Source organism: Apium graveolens, unplaced genomic scaffold (assembly GCF_009905375.1).
Source record: "Apium graveolens cultivar Ventura unplaced genomic scaffold, ASM990537v1 ctg6612, whole genome shotgun sequence".
Taxonomy (NCBI): Eukaryota; Viridiplantae; Streptophyta; class Magnoliopsida; order Apiales; family Apiaceae; genus Apium; species Apium graveolens.
In genome coordinates, this window is record NW_027419634.1 from 61,453 (window position 1) to 83,106 (window position 21,654).

The 21,654-nt window shown below is 34.2% G+C and overlaps 1 long non-coding RNA gene across 2 annotated transcripts; it reads left to right on the plus strand.

Annotated features, from left to right (window-relative positions):
• Positions 1-1,047: 1,047 nt before the first annotated feature.
• Positions 1,048-7,942, plus strand: LOC141703405 (uncharacterized). Of its 2 annotated transcripts, XR_012567521.1 has the most exons (7): positions 1,048-1,208; positions 1,901-2,722; positions 2,943-3,083; positions 5,829-5,925; positions 6,162-6,193; positions 6,305-6,449; positions 7,686-7,942. It is a non-coding gene; the product is annotated as an uncharacterized LOC141703405 (long non-coding RNA). The 2 variants fall into 2 exon arrangements; XR_012567522.1 differs by lacking the exon at positions 6,162-6,193.
• Positions 7,943-21,654: the final 13,712 nt, after the last annotated feature.

Genomic DNA, 21,654 nt, shown 5'->3' on the forward strand with positions numbered 1-21,654 from the left:
TAGACACACAACTACCATAATTTCTTATCTATCTTCATATTCCTCAAAGTAAACTCTTACTCTCACACCGGAGGCGCCGCATGGCTCAAACCCCCTTTCCGGTGTTGTTTTGCAGATACCCCACCACAGCTACACCACAGCCGCTACGAAGGTCCAGGCGCGGCGTCGGAAGGAGTAGCCCCGTACACCGGAGTTATCATATAGCACTATATCGTGGGATCTTCTTCTTACTATTATTCATCCTGGTTCTTGTGCCATAGATGCTTGACTTCATGTGAATGATTTGTTTCAGGATAACAAAGGTGTGCGCGCTGCAAATTTTTGAGTATCAATTTAATCATACTAAGATGGAGGATTTTCCTAATGTCACTTCTTATTATCAGCACCTCAAGTCGTTGGCTGGTCAACTCAAAGATGTTAAGGAGACAGTGAGTGATCAACAACGTGTTCTTCAATCGTGAATGGACTCCCGTAAATCTTTGATGCTACATGTAGTTTTATCAATATCATGAATCCATTCCCTTCATTCTTAACTGCTCGCAGTATGCTCGTGCACGAGGAGTCCCACCGTCAACACAACTATGGGACAAATTCATTTATTATGTGTGCCCCTCATACTGCTAACACTCCTTCTCCAGCACCTCTTAGCAACAATCGTAATAACGGCGGGAACCGCAATAATAGGTGCACAATCTCCCTAACAAAACACCTCGACAGAACCTGCCTCTGGTGAAGGTACAAAAGGTCACATACACCTCATCAATCTCATCAGAACATCTCGGATCACAAATACCTCCCGATACATAGCATACACCTTGTCATTCATACATCCGTCGGAGCTCCTCATATAAAAAGCTGAAATATCGATAAAGTAATAAATTTGGTATTACTTTAAAGAAGTTTAACTGTATTTACTCTTTATTAAGTGACTGCATTGCAATTATATAAATTAATCTTATTTTTTACAAAATTGATGTGAATGCAAAAAAAGATTTTGGAAAAAGGATTTTAAAAGATGATATAAAGAGATTTTAAAATTGAAGGGGATTTTAGTAATTTTGTACCGGGGTTCCAATTAGTTTTGGGGAAAATAACTTGGTGTATTCATCCATCTTCCTTCAACCCGACCCGCCTCAACAGTGGATGCATCTTCGCAAAGGGGGAAACGAAATTATGAAGTCAAATTCTGCGAGCATCAACGTTAATATGTATATTTATATTAATCTGTATTCATGATTGTGTTGCAATTTTAGGTTTGAATGTGTGTTGTGAATGTTATAAATCATCACACTGTAAAATAGAGTTTGATAATTTATTCATTTACTTGTGAGACTAATTTGAATGGATTATTCATTACTATTACTAATTTGTTGCTTGTATGGCTTTTAGAACCAATATTTTGTTGGTATGATGAGCTCGCATATACTTAACAGACAATCAATATTAATATTCCGGAATAGCACTTGCATCTGATTTAAACTTATTATACTGCAAACTTAAATACGAATTACTTACGATGATTGTCAGGTAGCTTAATCCACTTAGGTAGACTTACAGCACTTTAAACTTGCCGCTGTTGGATTCTATAAGCGTTGCACTATGCTTCTTGTTTACATTTCACTACATATGCTTGCTATCTACCAACATGTATATATCACATTTTTTCACTTTAAATACGATATGCTGAATTTGTCATTCAATGATTCTGAGTGTTTATATGTAACTCTGTATTTTTACATACATACTTTCGTGTCAATAAATGTTTTACTGCATCATGTCATACTATAGCATGTATATAACATTATAAGTGATTTTGCGGTTGCTTTTTCCTAAGTTTATAAACAATCAACCTATTTGCTTATCAACAGATGTACTACATTGTAATTATGTTTTGTTTTAGGGTGTGCACCCTGAGGATGAGCTGTCCATGGACCCTGGACCTAGAGAGTAGAGACTTGCGTGCTACATTTACATCCATTCGTATCCAATGTTGTGAGAAAGGCGGGTGCTGGAGAATTTCAAAATTCATGGCGGCTTAATCCTAACCAGGCTAGACATTGGAAGCTATATGAGAGGATGATTCCCATTCTTTCAGACCTGATGTTTGATGGTGTTTCACGGCTCTCTTGCATTGTCATGGCTTGGGGTTGATCACTGCACTAGTAGAGCGTTGGTGGCCTGAAACACATACATTTCACCTACCTGTCTGAGTGTGTATCATCACACTTCAAGATGTTAGTGTCCTCCTTGGTCATTTGGTCTTACACAGCTTGATAATGGGCGGGACAAGCCTATTGTGGAGGTTTGTTGGAAAAGCACCTGGAAAAAGTTTTATAGGTGGTAGGTTCAGTTGAGCTGGCCGACTGAAAACTTCAAATGACTGCCTGATGATGCATCTCCCGAGCTCATGCGATACACACATTCATATCTGTTGCAGCTGTTTTCCGGGGTTTTATTCACAGATCAATCAGGCAGTCAGGTTCATTGCATGTATCTACCATTGATCAAGTTTTAGAGGGTTGTCGGAATTTCTCATGGGAATCAGCACCTGCATATTTTTTTAGGGTGTTATGCAAGTCATGTAAGATAGCCATCCGAGGAGAACACCAGATGCGTACTCCTACTGCGGTCATGGGCATGGACTAGATCGCCTACGTTAGCTCCTCTTCCTCGTGTTCCATCTCTGGACAATGCAGCTATTTGGGGTAACCGACGGGATGAGGTACTTAATTGTATTTAAGTGATTAATTTTATTTTGCTGTCTAGTTTACTTGAATTGATTGTTGTGTTCTTATTTTATTAATGTCATACATATGTTAAACTAATTCTAATTTGCATTTACATTTCAATTTGTTGTATAGTTGGTGCTTTGCCTAACATGATGCTTGAAAACTGTTTTTTAATGTACAAAAGTTTGGGTTTTAACTTCTCTTAATGCACAGGTGGAGAATGAGTACATGCTTTTGAATCCAAATGTGGCGATGTAGGCAAAGCTAATCTCTCTTGGGCTGCAAAAATTGCTACATCTCAGAATACAGGGTACCTTGGTAATGTGCAAGCAGCCAAATGCTCCAAAGCCTATGGTTAGTGTCTTACCATATTAGTTTTCAATACAAATAATTGTTATTTTTGCTAAGCTGAACATTTTAAAAAATTCTCCCGTATGTACTGCGGGGAAAGTTACAAGCATATAAACAATGAGAATTTAAACTAGTGCTGCACTAGATCAAGAATTGAGAACTATATTAGGTTCCTGCCATATAATTAACCAGGTATACCAATAGAGAACTATTAGCATCGGAAGGGCAGCATTACCACAAACTCATCGGGGAATTGGCATCCATACAAATAAGCACCAGTAGCAGCAGGTTTGCATTCCAAAATAGTAATCTTTCTGCACTCAACCAAAATATTTCAAACCCAGAATCTTACTGTCCTTTCTAAAGACAGTAACGGTAACCACCAGAACTTGAGCACCATCATGACTTAGCAGTACTTTCAGAAACTGATTCAAACACTAAGAACAATCTCCTATACTCGGACATGAATATATGTCTGAGATATGATCAATATTGTAAAACCGTTTATATTATGACAAGCTGTAGAAACATTTTTAGTCCTCTACTCTGTAGTCCATTAAATTTATTTTATTTCATCATATCATCCAGAAATAGGGAGTAAAACAGATTTGTTCAATATGCGGCCGTCCATTTAAAATCAGCCCAATAAATGTTGCTTCCTGATTTGGATGCGTCAAACATAAACAATTTTTAAAATATGTAAATATGGGGTTCTTAATAGTTGGTAACCAATCAAATCTAAAAAGAGTCACAAGTTAATAGATTTTAATGACTGTATGCACTTTTAATTACTCTTTTTACACAATGGGAATAGAGGCAAGTGAGGTATGTGACATATATAAAAGTTAAAGAGGAACTTAGTTTAAGATGTTTAATTGATAAATCTACTGCATAGGTTATAATCACCATGTCCTCCAACTTAGGTAGTTATATACCCACCTTCCAAAGAGGTCTAGGAAGGTTAAAGTTCAAGATGTGTGTGCATTTGAAAATTCCTTTACTGTCAAAAGATTGAGGAAAGTTGATGATTCAAGGCTTTTTGAGCCTAGTATCTGTCTTTGTGAGTATCTAATCTCTTGTTCCTACCTTTACAAAAGGTTCAGGATTCAAGTCTTATTGGAGGATTTGTGAGTGAGTAATGAGTATATTAGTCGATACAAATCTTAAGAAAGAAAAATAGACAAGTATGGCTTACTGCAATACTGTAGGGTTAATAAGTTTGTCAAGTAGCTTGGTGTTCGACCCAAATCGGCACGAAAATATGGCACATTACTTGTATTTGTGTTTATTCAAGCTGAATCCTAAACATACAAGTACTCTATATTATGATACCAGATTTGAATATGAGCAAAGGGCTTTGCTCGTAAAATTATTTGAGTTCTGCAAACTATATACGACTGATATGTGACAATTACTACTCCTTTTGTGGTTCAAACATATCTTAATGCTAATCTACGTATACGAAGTCAACTTACCTGTATTACCTGTTTATTATCTGATGTACAGAATTTTAACAGTATATAAGATATGGAATATTTACATATATCGTATCTGATTACCTTTTTGGTATAATTACAAAATATACTACTAATTCTTAATTATCAACACAAGTACAATAATTTAGAACTTGTAAGCTACTTATATTCAGATCATATTCGATGGTTCAAAGCTGCTGGTATTATTTGAATGAAGTTTGCAATAGTCTGTATTATATTCAAATCTAGTACTGTACTATTATACTATTAGAGTCCTATAAAAACTGATCGAGTAGAATCTAAGCGTAGTGGTTCTCGAAGGTATTCAGGTCATTTTTACTTCTTAGTGGGTGTCTGTAAAAAATATGCCTGATGTCTTCTGCTGCTGTTACTTTATCTGTGAGGAGTCAGTCTCATGTATCTTGTTCTTGACATCACGACTTTAAAGACATAATCATGAATTATTTCTGTGTGCATACAACCTTATCTTTTCACGTTTGCTCATCAGTACGATTCCCTTATGCAACCTAATGGAACCATTAATTTGATGTCCTCCCTTTTAAGAATAAAGAGACATCATGATAGTATGTATATACTGCCATGAAGTACTTTGTCTCAAAGCTGTAATCCCAGTTCAAAATTAATAGTATTTTCTTTGTATTATGTTCACGACTGATAGTAAAATTTAAGAAATTAAAGAAGCCAGCATGACCTTTGACTTGCTCACAAACCTGTATTTGGAAGTCACTGTACCATTGATCGACTACCTAAATTTGATTGTTATGAATTTGGACATCTTTGAAAGAATTGCTTGGACTCTAGAACATAATACCATGCAAGATGTTTGGCCTTTGAAGAAAATAGAATTCTGGAAACACAGTACTTCTGCCTAGCTGACTTTTCTAACCCACAGTGCGATACTTAATTTTTACCAGTGAATTGAGCGGGTAGGACATCATTGCCCGGGTGTAACAGAATATAGCAGCCTCACCATCAATAAACAATTGCCTAGCACAATTTATTTTTACATTTTTGGTTAAAACCGTAAAGTATGGGGAGAACAGATTTGCCTCAAATATGCATTGTTACGAACTACCTGTTTTATCGCACCCTAAAAGGTCTATTGATCTATTCAACTTTGGTACAAATCTTTTTGCTATCCCTTATGATGCTATAAATAATATGATATAATGTTACTATGTATCATGAATGTGTGTGTGTGTGGTGTATGTGCCTTTCTGTAGTAATTGCATTTTTATATTTAAACTTTCAGGATCAAAACTTTTGGAATTGCAGTTCTCATAGGCCCGCTGAAGATATTGCTTATGCTACTGCACTTTTTTCCAGAAAGGAGGAAGAGTGCTTAACTGGTATATGCTACGTATTATACTGTATCTTTAATTTTTTGAAATCTCTATAATATAAAAATTCATACACCAGTTTTTTCCTCTCACTAAGGACACCTGGATGATGTTATCTTGTCACCAGTTTTAATTGTTAAAACATGTGATAAGCATTTACTCAACTGTCATTTACTCTTGTGTGTTGGACCTACTTCCTGGTGGGACAAACTTGGGCGTACTTCTGGCGCATTTTTTACAACAAGTTATGATTATGATGCTCGTATTGATGAGTATGGTTAGTTTTCAAACATTGACAAAGAATTACCCACTCATGTTTTTTGTCTGTGATGTGATTAATGTGGTCTCAGTTCTTCATTACAATGTAATTATTTTTCTGGCATTCGAGTTTGTTAAATCTCTCAAAATGGAGGACATCTCTGGGAATTGGATAGAGCTCTTAAGTTGTACGAGAGTGCTCTGCTGAAGAATGCCCGGACCATACTTTCTTTTGGACTTTTACAAGAGGTGTACAGTGCTTCTAAAAATCTACAGTAAGTCTTTATAAACCGTCATGTTCGTACTTGCATTTGGGAAGACTTTCACATGTAGTAGTTTAGCCAGTCAAGTTCAGAGCAATCTAAGTAAATTAACTGAGAGGTTAAGTACTATAAATTAATAAATTCTCATTATAATATATCTGTTACAGGTTAGAATATAGAACTCCTGTATCTCCCAACCTATAAAAGTAACAGAACTAAATCTTTTATTTTTTCAAAACCCAACTCTTACCTCGAATTCAGATATTTGTTAACAATACTTTCCATTCCGCCCAACTAACAGACACCATAAGTGTCTGCTGTAATAGTTTCCAAGGGGAAATTTTTATCATCTTATCTTTATTGAGTCTGGGCTGTCTAGCTAGTATTTTCTGTTAATGGACATTCAAGTTTTGTCATTTAATGGAACCTTTCCCATCTTACAATTTACAATATGGCGTCTTAGAAATACACCCTCATTGATAGTCAGAATTTCTCATCTTATAGCCCAATGACCCTACGTCCACAATCACCCGATTCTTCCCACCCTCTCTGTCTCACAGTTATCCCACTCACAGTTACAGTATATAAGCATTTCCTATTTGCAGTGTTTCCATTTGGTTAGAAGGAACAGAATGAGGTAGAATGGAATAAACTAAGACTAATTCGTGTACATTATGCGTACTTGTCATTTTTCCCCCTTCTCATTCCACAAGTGTAAACAATAGCTTGTTCCTTGTAGTATAATGTAGAATGCCTGTCCTTTCTTCGTGCTCATGTCCTACACAAATATAATTATCGTCAAACTGCAATTTTTACTTCACCTCTCATCTTCGTAGTCATTACTGTTTATATGTTTCCTATTCAAATTTTGTTATATGACTCCAATCTTGGTTTTAATGATGGCACTTATTCCCAAGTTAGTGATGTAGGCTAAGACAATCACGCAGGCCGACTTGTAGTAAACGACTAAATCCCTGCCCCAGTTGTTTGCTACTTCTTGTACACATTTGCTGTTGACTTTTGGCTATCTAGGAGACTAGGCATTCGAACTTTCTCACTTTAACAATGCGGAATGTCTCGATGTGTTTAGGAGCTTTTCTTTGATCCTATGTGCAGCAAGCAACTTGGGAGCTTTGTTTAATAGATAATAGTAATATGCAGTCTAACTCAAATCAGTACTAGCATCTCAATTCTGGTCTCAATTCTTAGTGAGTTGTATTATTTCTGTTACTAAAGCCATTTTTTTAGGTTGATATATATGCAGATGGTCCAGGAATATGTGCTCCATTCATTGCTAACTTGGACCATAAAGAGGGAACAGTATGGAATTTCACAACCCATTCACTCGTAAAAGCTTAGACTTCTTTGAATCGAGTTGAACCTTGTATTGAGAACTCTAGACAGGTGAACCTTTCTTCATGTCAGAAATTCATTTGGTACTCTCGAGCTTTCAGAAAGGATCTTAGCCAAACGTTTACCAGCTTCGCGAGTCCATTTCGGTCTACACACGCTAGGCACTTCTGGTTGTTGGTTTCTCGATAAAACTCTCCGATGTCGAAGATCTCAGAATTGCCTCAACAAAATTATGGAATTGGGCCTGAAAAAGCCATTCAGGTTCCACCTGCCAGTGTGGTTGGTCATTATACTCCCAGATTGCACAATGTTAATCCACACAGCAAAGGTATTTCAAATTCCGTAACCGTGACAACCGAACTCTGAAGTTGATAATTAAAATGGCCAAATGAATATTATTGTTTCATTTGGTTGGACTTTTAAGCAGTTAGAATGGCCATTTAATCTGGTCCTTTTACTTCTTTTGTATAGGTTGGATGACGGTCTTCTCGTACGGAGATGGTACCAATCCATTTAGAAATATCTAAATGGGAAGTATTTGCGGAGAAAGATGGTATCCAGGACAAGGCAGTTTTTGTTCATAAAGGTTTTCTTGAACGAATCTATGCACAGAACTTGGAGATATAAAGCGTAATGAAAAATACCAAAATACCTCCTTTTCAGACTCAGATGTTCTATACCTACACAAAAAAATTCCCATGTACTAGCTATTACGAACCTGCAAAACACACTTCAGTCTGAAATTTGTATATGTTTGGCTCTGCTTTCCAATAAAAATTGATACCTATTTTGAAATCCCTTTGCATTTATAATCAGATTGCCAATATCCACATTCAAATTGATAATTGGAATATAGAACATGAATGATCCATTTTTTTTTCAGATCTTTTGAAGATGTTCCTGGTCCTAACCTGTGTACTTTTAATTTGATGCATAGGTTCACAAAAAACTCAAATGGATTTTGATCTTCTTTACACTTCATCTTCAAATTCAGAATTAGTCTAGATTTACATTTGATTTAAAATCAGAAATTCTAAAATTTAAGCCAAATAGAAGGGAAATATCCGGTATATAATACCACCACAATATAAGACCAAGACATAATATCTGGTAATAATTATGACACAAATTTAAATAAATGATATAAGACCAAAATATAAAGATTAGGATATGACACAAATCTAAATGAATTAAGCATTTATATTTATTTTATTTTGGTAATTATGTACACAAATTCGATCAAAAAATTATACTCTTTCTTATATCCTACTATGGGTTAAATCTACTAAGGCTCCGTTTGGGAGTGCTGTTGAAAACTGCTGTGCCGTGAGAAAAAGTGCTGGTGGAAAAAGTGCTCTCAGAAAAATTAGATGATTGTTTGGTAATTTTTTTTTAATTATGCATATGTTGAGAAATAATATATAAAAATAATATTTTTGAGAAGATTTGATTGTGAAACAGCTTTCTGCAAAAGTTGGGCTAATTTATGCAAAAGTTGAAAACAGCTTTTTTCCAAAAGTATGGGGGACATATTTTGCTAACAGCAGGTTTTAGACCAAAAGTACTTTTCCAGACAACAAATTTTAGAATTTATCAAACACCTTTCTAACAGCTTTTTCTGTAAAAAACTGATGTTGTTGTCTGCAACAACAATTCCAAACAGACCCTAAGGTGTTTTGTTTGACTTATAATCAAGAACACAACATATTCCAAATAATATTTAAAGATTACCATTAATGATATAGATATATAATACTTACATAAATAAGGTAAATTTCTAGAATTCAAATTTTTAAAATCTTAAATAAGGTAACTGGCATGATCTGATTATACCAAGATACTAATATATATATGTGTTAATATATATATGTGTGTGTGATCAATCATGTCATTTAGATTAATCATGTTAATTTAAATTGATAACTTAAAAAGGAAGTTGTATAGTTGATTTATAGAATGTAAAATTAAAATATTTGTAATTAAGGAAACGTATTAATGTAGATGCGTATAAATAATTAATATTAATGTTATACATATAGTATACTAGTACATAAATAAGGTATAAATACACATTTTTAATACGCAAATCAAGGTTAAAAACAATATTCTTTTCTGAGGTTTTCTATTGAAACTTCTTTATATATATATATGATATATATATATATATGAGGAGTTTCGAAAGAGAACCCTCCTTAGGGAGAGAACTAGAGAATTACGGTTGATCTGGTTTTGATTCGTGTGGTCAAGATTTTGGATAAATATTTAAGTATCATACCATAATTATAAGAAGGGTAATGTCTTGAAAATGGAAAAATACATGGAGATATACGTATTCATAGAAAAACGTTTCCATTTTCTACAAGATTTGATAGTAATATTTGCTCCCAACTTTACACTTTCCTTGTTGATATTATCAATTAATTTATATTTAATGATTTTCTTTAATCTCAATTAACTAGTACAATATTTACATTTCTACAAAAATATGCATAAGATTAGTGATCTCCATTTTTATTAATACTCTTAATATAATTTGAATTACATGATTCAAGCATTTATTAATTTCCTTATGTAACCTAATTTATGTTTAAAATTTTTGATTTTTTCATTCTATTTAAGTATTTATAAAATCTGAACTTTTTTTTAAAATTATTTAGATCCACAATATCTAAAATTTGGATTGAAATTTATTTAAATTCTTAAACATGAATTTTTTTTTAAAAAAAAATTGCTAAAAAACACGATACAAAGGTTAAATTTGTTCATGTTACTTCCATAGATATCATGTGTTATGTGATTTACCTGGTAGACAATTTGTCTATCTATCATTTTCTTGTAACTAAACTAATGTAGTTAGAAGCGGGACTTGTGAACAAATTTGGAGAGTGATCTTTTCAAAAGTAAGAAGTTATGGTGAAATTTATATATATTTGTCATATTTTAAGTATTTTTTAAGAAAATAGTTACTATAAAATATAATGTGCACAGTTTAAAATATGTAATTTTACACTTCAATAGGCTTTTCATCTCATGTTAAAAGGTGAATAAAAAAAGTATAATTTATATAAGTGATGACTTAAGTGAATCTTTAATTCTTTTTTATTATTATTAAGGATAATGACTTTTAAGAATAAGATTCTCTTAAATACTTGGTGAAACACGTAATAAAATCTTTGTTTTCTCTATTAATTTAATTAATATTAATAGATCTTAGTTAAAGGTAATATTATTAGAACTTAGTTAAGAGAATCTCCTCACCTCCTCACTAAAACACCCTCCCTGTTTTGTGAAAAAATGTGAAGTGGTTGTAATAAAACTAGGGGAGAAAAATCACAAAATCAATTATTTATGGAAATGAATTAAATGATGAGAGTCATTATTAAAAAAATAAAAGGAATACACTATAGAGACTTTTTAAAGACCTTTCTTAGCAAAAGAAAATATATCATTTTGGAGGATCAAAATATTTAGAGAATTTTAATAACTTATATGGTGTTATGGATTAAAAACTAAGATATATAATTGCTGTATTTATTACTAAGGAACGTGAGTTTCAAGGCTCGATTTGACTGCTCTTATGTTTCGTGACTCAATTTGCCTTAACAAGATGCCTACGTACCTTGCTGATTGCCAAGGATCAAGTCAAAAAACATAGTTCTTGTTTGTGGGGTGAGACCCCTTATATAAATGTTGGGAGTCCTTGAATTGGACTTGGTATAGGAGACTTGGTGGTCAAGTCTCTAAATTAGAATGGACTTTGGAGTCCTAGGAAGTAGGAAGCTGATTCCTTATCCTATGAGGTTCCTTGGAGGCCAATCTACAAGGATTTATGTCCTTATTGGGACTCTTTTTCATAGCTGATTTTCCCCTAATTAATTAATTACGAAATTAATTAATAATCAGGGTTTTGGGCCTTCTTTGTTCCATCAGGCCTGATCTGGTCCATCAGGCCTAATCAATGTGCTAACCTTTTTTGTCTGAATATCATACATCTTCTTATTGGGCCTAGCAGCCCACATCTTGTATAATCAATGTAATATTTAATTACACAATCAGAATTTATTTATCCCGATCATTTGCCTCCCAACTTTTGGGAAACAGAGACTAGGTTTCGCAGAAGTTAAGTTCATTTGTTCCTTTACAGGGTATCGTTTTTGCGTAAAGTGTGGAGCGACCTACATATTTACAACTATTTACTTTCGTCCCTTTTTATTTAGAAATTATCTTAATTTCCAAGAATTTTCCTTTAATTCTGGGATTTTTCCTTAATTTTTTGGAATTTTTCCCTTTATTCTGGGATTTTTTCTTAATTTTCTGGAATTTTTCCTTTTATTCTGGGATTTTTCCTTAATTTTCTGGTTTAAAATCGATCAGGATTTATACCAAATCGATCAGGATTCGTACCAAATCGATCAGGGATCCTGGTCGAAATCGATCAGGATCCTGATCGATCTTACTTTGATATTGCCATTCTGGTCGACTGAATCTTCGATCAGGATTCCTGATCGATTTTGATTAGGATCCTGATCGAACTAGCTCAGAAAGTTACACTCTAGTCGATGGAATCTTCACCCAGGATTTATGCAGAATCGATCAGGATTCCTGATCAATTTCGATCAGGATTCTGATCGAACTAGCTCTCAAAGTAACACTCTAATCGATGGTATCTTCGATCAGGGTTTATGCAAAATCGATCAGGATTCCTGATCGATTTCGATCAGGACTCTGATCGAACTAAGTGAATTTCTACCCTTTTGATCGAATGAAATATCGATTAGGATTATGCTTTTTGTCGATCAGGACTGTAATCGAACTAAGTAAATTTCTATCATTTTGATCGAATGAAATATCGATCAGGATTCTTTTCTCTGTTGATCAGGACTCTGATCGAACTAAATGGCTTTTTACCCTTTTAATCGAATGAAATGTCGATCAGGATTCCTGCCTTTTGTCAATTAGGACTCTGATCGAACTTTTTCTTTAAAATTCTGGTCGATTTTTGACCCTTCAATTTATATCGGTGCTTCTAGATTATTTCTGACACTTCTTGATAATGGGCTTTTTAAGTTGGGCCTGGCTATATGGGCCTAAAAACGCCTTGTATTCCGAGCTTTTCGCTTATATAAGAGAAGTGAGAAGTGAGAATCCTCACTTTACTCCTCATTTCTCAAACTTCCTTTCAAAATTCTCTTAGAGTTCTCTCTTAAGAAGGCGATTTCCGGCGACTTCAGCCACCGCAGTTCCACCTCTTTCAACTTTTTTCTGGGTTTCAAGCATTCATCTGAAGCATATCAATGGCGGATCGTGACTTGGCTTGTTTGGGGAAGATGAACGTTTCCAAGAGAGGTACAAACATTCAAATTCAATCTTCGTATACTTCCTTAATCGATATGATAAACTCTAGAGCTGATGAATATCCCTCTCTATCTGAATTAGATTCGTCTAACCATGGTAACACCTTTCATGAGTTAGAGGATAGAATTGAGTCCCTGAATACCCTGTATAAACTTCCACCCTATCTTAGGATTACCCCAGCTGCCCCCGGGGATAGGACATGTAACTGGGAGGGGGATACCTTGTTTATTTATCGAGGAGCCCTGAACGCGGGTCTTAGGTTTCCATTTCACAAATTTATTCCTCGTCTGCTTGCAGATGTAAAAATTAACCCTTGTCAACTTCCCCCTAATGCATGGAGGAATATTCTCTGTTTTATGGTTCTTTATCTTAGACACAATATTCCTCTTTATGTAGCTGTTTTTAGGAAAGTTTTTCAATTTTATAATAGTTCCATGGGTCAACCGGGCTGGGTTTTAATTCGTCAACGGCCCAAAATTCCCCATATTTTTTATAGCAACTCCATAGTCGAGAACAATCCTAAATAGAGGGATGAGTTTGTTAGGCTGACCTGGGCCGGGGGTGATTGGGCCACACTCTTCCGTGGGCCCTTTTGCAAAGTATCAGATGGTAGTCCTGGTAGCATCAGGTTAATTGATGAGGAGGAGGTGGCCTATCAAACCTTAATTTCAGATGATGGGAAAACAGACACCTGGACCCTTTTAGAGGAGTTTTCCTTGAAGAAAGTTGGTCTCTCTCAGGCCAGTGATAAAGGTAAATTTATACCTGCGTAGTTATTTTTCCTTCCCTTTAATTGTAACTTTATTATCTTTTGAAATTTATTATTCCTTCTACTTTTTCTTTCAGCTTGTGAGGCTATTAATAACGTCAACAGGCCCAAGGAGGGGGAATCTGGCCGCCAGAAGAGGGCCAAGCTAAACAGGGACCCCAAGGGCAAGCCTGATGCTCCCACCTTCCTTAAGCCCCACGTCCCTGTTGTGGAGCTGGGGGATGACGTGGATCCTCCACTTAAGGCACACTCCTTCAGGCCTAACTGGGGCTTTAGGAGAAGTGACACGGTGGTTGGATCCACCAAATATGCTAAGGATTGGTCGTATCATTCCATCACTCCCCATGACTTCACTGTCATCGTTATGGGTGTTGGGAACCACGGACTTAGGGTGTTACTACGTTTTACGATAAAGATTACAAAAAGAGGATTATCTTGTTAATGGTTGATTCCACGCTCTTCTATTGTATTCCCAAATTCCCTTGAGCGAAGTGTGGCCTCCGTCTTCTCAAGTTATCCTCTCTTCTTGCTCCTTGGTGGCTACAATATGTTTTCACACAATTGCCAAGCAAGAAGAGAATAAGAATATATATAGGCTACAATAGGGACCATGGATAATTAGGTTGGGCCTTCTAATTACATCTTGAGCCTAGCCCAATGTAATTAAATATTAATTCAATCCACTAAAGAATTAATATTTGCACTACCTTTCCTAATACCGTAATTTAATTAATTCGGTTCCAATATTATTTGCTTATTAAATTCCCCATGTTTAAAATATCATATGTCCATTAATTAAATAAATTACTGATAATTTATTTAATTAATATCTTTTATCCTTGATCATCCACTCAACCTTTATTTAATTATGCCAGAATAAATTCCACCTGCAGGGTTTCACATAATTAAATCTTTTTGAGCTTTCAAGGGGACATCATTAACCCGAATATTATCAGGACATGGATTCCTTCAATAAATAATATCCACCATGTATATAATTCCATCACCCAAAATATAATGATATAATTCAAAAGAATTATTTTATATATAAATCAAAGCATGTAAATAATATACACGTGTCAATTACTATTTCCGGATTAAGAACCTAAGCATTAATAATAACATAGAATCTTAGTTCTCCTTCTTAATCAGTATTAAGGGAACAATTCTAAATTTGATCATGTTCAATATACACAAAGTATACTAGTATTATTTATTAGTCAATATAAACTAATCTAAATAATACTACAGCCATATCAGTGGATTGTCCAGCACCACCTGTGCTGTGAACCTTATTATATTATAAAACCGTATTTAACAATCTAATATTCTGTATCCCATTTGATACTAGATTGTTCACAATATATAATATTAGATAACATGTAAACATTCAAATGATTCTCAAATAAACTGGCCAGAAATAAATGTACATACTTCAAATAAATATTTTCAGTATACACTAACAATGGGGAGTGACATCGAGACTATTGAGCTTCTGGGTTCTCAGGCCCAAGCTGCGGTAACTTTCTACTCTTTCTTTTTTAAATTCCAACTTTCTCGTATTTCAATGAACTTGTGTTAACTCATGTTTCTTTGCAGAGTAACACCTACTTTCAGGCGGCCCTCCATCAGGCTAGGTCTTGGAAGGGTAACTCTGATGAGTTTGAGAAGGAGATGAAGAAATGGGAGGAGAGAGCTAAAGCCCTGGAGAAGAAGCTGGACACGAAGAAGGAGGAGCTGGCTAAGGCTCATTCCGAGCTGGTGAAACTTAGGAGTGATAAGGAAAAACTCATCGATGACTACATGGACTCCGACAAGTTTAAGAATCTCATGTAGATTCATGATGAGGGTCTTTATTCCCTACAGTTTACTCAGGGATGGGATGCGACCATGAAGGCGGTTTCTGAGAGGCATCCAGGCTTAGTCGACCCTAAGGACATTATAAGTCCTGAGCAGGCTGAGACGGAGGACAGCATAGATGCCCTCTTCAACTCCCCTCAGCCAGATGATCACATCTTGGATCCTAACACTGCTTCTCCTCCCGCTTCTCCTACGAAGGATGCTGAAAATGAAGGTGTTGATAAGGAGCAAGGGAATGAAGGCTCCCGCATGGAGGAGTAGTTCTTCTATTTTGTAATTTTATTCTTAACTTATGTTTGAACTTTGTTTGTATCAGAACTTATTACCCTTCGGGGTTATTTTATGCTGCTTTTCTTATTCGCATCTTTCTCCTTTATCTTTCCAGTACTTAATATGCATTTAAACTTGAACTACTTGGCCCTTTGAGTTGTGCAACATGCACTCTTATAAAAGAATCCTTGAAGTCTTCTTCTTTCAATGATCAACGCGTGATTTTTGTTAAAACCACACAAGGTATTATCACAATTTAAACATCCATAGGTTGAAATAATTTCAAACTCAATAATATGAAGTCTAGTTTTCCAAAACCTTACATAGTATGGGTTCGACCCTTAACAACAATGACTCGAGAATGTAAATTCTACTGGAATATAAAATCCTACGCAAGCAAAGCTTCAAGGTGCTTTTAAACCTACTTGTCGTTTTGACAAGTGAGAATCGTACTCAACTGACTTACACATAGTAAACCTTCATATTTTGTGCATGCCAAGTTTTCGGTACTTCGAAACCATCCATAGTTTCTAACTTGTAGGTTCCCCTTCCTTGAACGTTCTTAACCTTGTACGGCCCTTCCCAATTCGGGGCAAGCTTTTCTTTTTTCCCAACACCAGAGGGTTCCACCTTCCTCAAGACTAAGTCTCCTTGCTTGAAGAATCTTTCCTTAACCCTTAGATTGTAGTAGAACGAAGCCTTTTTCTGATATTCTACTATCTTCTCATGTGCCTCATCTCGCACTTCGTCGATTAGATCCAGGGCTAATCTTTTCCCTTCCTCATTCTCCTCAGCATTGAAAGCTTGAATCCTGGGAGAGGAATGTGATATCTCCACGGAAACAACTGCTTCTGCCCCATATGCTAACATGAAGGGAGTTGCTCCGGTCGTGACTCTACAGGTAGTCCTATAGGCCCATAGTATTGGAAGTATCTCATCCACCCAATTATTCCTCAATTTCTCGATCCTCTTCTTTAGTCCATCCAGGAATATTCGATTTGCCACTTCTGCTTGCCCATTGGCTTGCGGGTGAGCCACAGAGGTGAACCGTAACTCAATTTCATTTTCTTCACAATATTTCTTGAATCCTTCGTTGTTGAACTGTGTTCCATTGTCAGTGACTAGGATGCGGGGAATTCCATACCGGCACATGATATTTTCCCACAGGAATTGTGCAACCTGCTTATTTGTGATTTTGGCCAGGGGCTTGGCTTCAATCCACTTAGTAAAATAATCAATGGCCACAATCAAAAACTTCCTTTGTGCAGTAGCCATGGGGAAAAGCCTAAGTATATCCATTCCCCACATAGCAAAGGGGATGGGTGAGTTGATGGAGGTCAGCATCTCAGGGGGTTGCCTAACAATAGGTGCATGCTTCTGACAGCGGTCACACTTCTTCACATATTCCTTGGCATGAGCCATCATTTCTGGCCAATAAAAACCTAAACGGGTTATCTTATGAGCTAATGCTCTGCCCCCCAAGTGTTGTCCACGTATGCCTTCATGTACTTCTTTAAGAGCCAAACGTGCCTCATCAGGCCTGAGACACCTCAAGTAAGGGACCACAAAAGATCTTTTATACAAAATCCCATCTATTAAAGAGTATCTTAGTGCTCGAACAGCTAACTTCCGTGCTTCAGTAACATCGTTTGGCAACCGTCACTATCCTTATTTTAAATTTTCTCCATTTTATTTTATAATCATGTATTAAAAATATTAATTCAATTTTTAATTTATATTTTAATATTATTTTAAAATAATTATAACTTATAAGTTATCATTTACCAAACACACCATCAACTTATAAAAAACTTATACGTAAAATTATCCAAACACCTAAACAACTTATAAGTTACAATGTTCATATTACTTATATGACGCTTTCCAACTTTAAGTCATAAGTTATAATTTTTAAGAAAGCCCACTCCACGTGTCTTGAAGAAAAATGGAAAGCATACAAGCAATCAACTCATTTGATGACATTGACAACGAGACTTTAAGTTCTCGAATATTCTACCCAGGTTGAATTATACCGATGGCCACTTGGGACCTGATAACGACGAAGGCAATGAAGATGATACGGAAAACATGAATATGAGGACAATTTTTACTTATACGATATCCTATTAGAAAAAGACAAGCTCTTGGTAAGTTCGAGCAAACTTAAATTTTTTCCCCTAATAAATCAGTCCTCTATGCAATTTGTGTACAAAAAAGTAATGTGCAAGATTTACTTTAAAATTTTAATTAAGCTAATAAATGAACTGGGAAAATATGTTTAACAATAAAAGAAATGGAGAAATGTCAGGTGCCAACTTAAGATCAGTTGAGGTTAACTCAATTTGTGAAACTAAGGGAAATTTGTGACTAGATTGTACCACTGCCGTCCTAATGCCAAAATCTCTCACTTATATATGTGTGCTGGATAAATGAGATGATGTGTTTCCATTTACAATCACATTCTCATGCCCAACTGTCTGCTCTAAAATAATGCACAATCTAACATCATTTATCAAACACGCGACCTGCACTCTAATTAGGCTTTTACAAATTACTGTGTGTTTGTAAAAAGTCTAACCTGCTATTTCTGGATTTCCAGCTTAATCTGGAGGTGGGTATTGTTCCCATCCCTATTGATGGGTTGGGGCAGAGGATGAACCAACGCCAATTTCGGGTGGTATTGTGCTACCGGTTTGCAATTCCTTTGTTTACTGAAGGCACCTTGTGTCCGAGTTGTAATGTTCACAGGATGGACCAGTGGGGCGATCATGCAGTTCACTGTTCAAGTGATGTAGGTGTGAAATTCAGGCATAATTTGGTGCGCGACATTCTGATGGATATCTGCTCCAAGGTTAGCGATCCTGTGCGTAAGGAGGCTCCTTTGGGATTTCTTTCGGATGCTGGGCAAGAACTCAGACCTACAGATCTATTGTTGTTCAATTGGTCCCAAGGTAAAGATGCATGTCTGGATGTGACTGGTATTTCTCCAATTGTTGGTGGGGGAGTGAGTTCATGGGCTCCTGGGGTGGCGTTGCTAAATGCGGTGGAAAAGAAAAAAAGGAAGTATTCTAGGATTTGCGCTGACCATGGTTATTCGTTTATCCCCTTTGCCTTCTCTACTTTTGGGGAACTAGACACGAAAGCGTTGGATGTTCTCTCGCGTCTCAAGATTCTTTCCATTATTCTCTCTAATAATGCTAAGAGTGGTGTTTTTCTTTTTCATAGGTTTAGCTTTTGTATTCAGAAAGGGGTGGGAGCGCAACTTGTGTCTCGACTCCCTTCTAATTTTTCGAGTTAAATAAAAAAAAAACTAAAAATAATAATAAAATTAGTGAGATTAAAAAGTCTCATTGAAAAGACAAACTACCCCTGTTTTTAATTTTTATATAAAATATGTGCTTTGTGGGAATCGAATTCAATATATTTCATTCACATATACAACCTCATATCACTACATCATAAGGTCACATGTGCTTTTTATCATACACATAATATGTAAGTGTGCTAAATGAATATTTTATTTAACTTTAAAGATAGTTACTTGAATTCTGTAAAAAAAGATAGTTACTTAAATATTGTTACTTGAATATTTGTACAGTTAATTTTACAGAATTAAATTCTGGATATAAAATTAGACATAGTACATAAATGAATTATTATCTTATTTATTAATCTTTTTTTAGTTTAAAAATGTATCTCATATATTTTTAAAATATTTTATTATGATAAAAAGTAATTAAAATACTCGAAATTTGACTATATGACCCGTCAAAAAACATCGTCACATTGTACGTTTAGTAAATTTAAATTACTAGTTCGGCGAGAATATCTTACCAATAATGTGAATTTTTTTTAATATCTTATGTTAATATAAATTAAAGTGTTTGAGGTGTTTATAAGATCAAGTCAATTGATTATTTATATTAAAATTACTAACTTCACTGGTAGCGCATTATTATTTTTGGGACTTGTTCTGATTTTAAAAATATTCGAAATTTGATATGAGATATCACGATATTTTTTAAAACTACGATGATATATTAAATCGATTTATTTTTCATTTTTCACTTTAAAAAGCTTTTTAAAAAGAATTCTTCTATATAAATAATATTCATTTATCAAGATAATATTGTACAAATATTTTGAATTATTTTTATATTTTGAATTATTCAAATAAAAGCTATATGTATACTATATTGTAACATTTGATTCAATGCATTTTATATTATTTAAATAAAAAATATATAGTGTTCAATAATATGAATGAATTAACCAGTTCAATTGATATTTTTAAAACTTTATCAAATTGAAAAATATTTAATTTTAGGAAAATAGTATACACTGTTATGAAATTATTATATGAAGAAATATTAGAGTAGTAATAAAAGAAACTTAAAAACGGTTTAAATAACGATATAATTATAATTTTTCTTCGAATCCTTGAAATAAAAATCATAAATATCAATAATAAGTCTTTATAATATATAATTTATTTTTATATTACAACTATGATTGATACTCAGTTGCGTAAAAACTGGATATAGATTGTTTGTTAATGATAATATGAATACCATATTTAAATTATTGCAATTTATTTATTACATAATTTTAATTTTCGAATAATTATAAATGCATGTTATTTAAGTAATCATTTGTCTCACTAGATGTTAATAGTGATTATACATGTACATAAATCAGATATTTAGCATATAAATAATTGAAACCATCGTAATTTACTAAGAAATGTAACATACAACAATTTACAAGCTGACACATACACACATAACTTAATGTTACTTTGGTAACCGTATTGTAAATAAAAAACTAACATTATTCCACAAATACATAATTTGAATTTCAAAAACTAACCTTTTTCAAAAAAATCAACTTTTATATTAATAATAGTGTAAATTTTACATTATTGTATATTATGATTGCAAGTCATCCTGACTTCAATTATGCATTTTTTATCTTTTTAAATTGAATAAGTTAATTATAAGTTAGTAGTGAACTTAGTAATAATATAGACCAGTACATATAGTTTATTTAAATAAAATTTAAAATTGTTGGTTAACTCTGTATTCAACATAAATGTTATTTTTTAACTTTTTATTTGTAAACATACTAACGTCATTTTACATATTAAGTATAATCGTTTCGTTTTAAATGTACACTGACTACCCTATTTATATCCCTTCATTAAATACAAATTATACAACACAAACAAGAATATATATATATATATATTTTGCTAATGAGTTATATTTGAAACGCTGTGTAATTTGGTATTGTCTTTTATGAAAATAATACACATTGATAAATAATCAACTTGTATTTGATATACGTTAGACATTGTACAACATTTACAAATAAGAAAACAATTAAAAACATTATAATTGCATGATGCATAAAAAAATTCTAGAAAATGACTCGTGCCTCGCACGTGTTATTATGTTAGTTATAGATTGATATTGTAACATACAACTCTATATATATTGAATGAAATACAATCCCAAGGCAAAGGACTTTTCCTGTATTCTAGCATGGTATCGAGCCAAACTTCCTAAGCCTAATTTTTCTTTTTCTCTCAAATTATCTAAGCAACAACCA